Source organism: Lucilia cuprina, chromosome 2 (genome assembly GCF_022045245.1).
Source record: "Lucilia cuprina isolate Lc7/37 chromosome 2, ASM2204524v1, whole genome shotgun sequence".
Classification (NCBI taxonomy): domain Eukaryota; kingdom Metazoa; phylum Arthropoda; class Insecta; order Diptera; family Calliphoridae; genus Lucilia; species Lucilia cuprina.
This window is the reverse complement of record NC_060950.1, coordinates 65,382,911-65,384,226: the sequence shown is the minus strand read 5'-3', so window position 1 is coordinate 65,384,226 and position 1,316 is coordinate 65,382,911. Positions and strand designations below refer to the sequence as shown.

Below are 1,316 nucleotides of genomic sequence, written 5' to 3'. Positions count from 1 at the left end.
AACTAAGTTTTTAAGATCACATTTTAGTTTCTGTGCTCCTCAATGGGTTAAAATTAAACACTTGCAGGTTCTTGTCTTTGCTTTTTTTAACATCGTACTTAATCATGCGTTACGTTTACAATTTAATGAAATTTGTTTTGTGGTTTGTTTATTTTTAACTTGATAATTATTGTTAATAATTATATTTAATTGAGCTTGATGTCATTTTAATTTAATTATAAGATTGATTACCTCAAGATCTCCACTAAAATCGTTTAAATTGAAATGCTCCTTTAAATAATTAAAAAGCCATAAAATAAATTATTGAAAAAAACGAAAGAAAGAGGGAGGAAAAGAGAGTCATAAGAAAACATTTGAAAAAATATGTCATAAACTTTTTTTTATAAAAAAAAAGATAAAAAACAATTAGCGTATTATTATTAGAAAAAAATAGAAAGGAAAATAAAATAATAAAACAACAATAATAAAGTAAACTAAAAATATATTATAGAAATTAAGGTTTTGAGCAAAAAAAGCACTTAAATTAAAACTCACGTGCAAAAATGTTATTAAAAGAAAAACAAAGTGCGAAATAAAGCAATAACAACAACTGTAAAAACAAACCTCCCCACAAAAGAAAACACATACATATACAAACATATGATGATATTTATGTTTTAAGATCGTAGATAAATGTTGTTGTATTGGAGCTTGTTGAACACAGAAAGAGTTGGACAAAAAGAAAAAATATCACTCACGCTGAGTGATAACCCCCCAAAAAACCATCAACAACAATGGCAGACTAACATATACACAAACATGCTCACACAAAACAATACTAAGCAAATGCAAATTAAATAATTGTTGTCGTCAACATTAACACAACATCATTCTCAACAACAAAAAAAAATTTAAAATTTTAAACAAAACTACATTATCTACGTAATAACTCTTCAATTGTTGTTTTTTGTGCTATTGTTGTTGTTGTTTTATTTTAAGTCAAAATTGGCGAGAGTGCAAAAACAACAAGAACATGTTTAACATACATACAAACAAACAACAAAAAAGATTCTTACGATTTGTATATTTCTTTCTTGTTGTTTGTTCTTTTCTTTATTCGTATGAACAACAGCCACAACTATTATTTATATGAACAACAAACTTATTGTTGTTGTTGTTGATGTAGTGTCATCAAAAGTCAAGTAAACAAACGCGAAAGAAAGGAAAAATTAAACAAAAAAGTGAAAATAATGTATAAAATTAATTTAAATATATTTTTTTAAATAAAAAAATAAACAATGTTGTTGTGCTGTCTAATAAGTGTTGTTGTTTTTTTT

At 25.0% G+C, this 1,316-nt stretch overlaps 1 protein-coding gene across 1 annotated transcript in view; it reads right to left on the bottom strand.

Annotated features, from left to right (window-relative positions):
- Positions 1-1,316, bottom strand: part of LOC111681972 (A-agglutinin anchorage subunit) — a 31,001-nt gene that overhangs the window by 7,796 nt on the left and 21,889 nt on the right. The gene's annotated exons all lie outside the window — the stretch shown is intronic.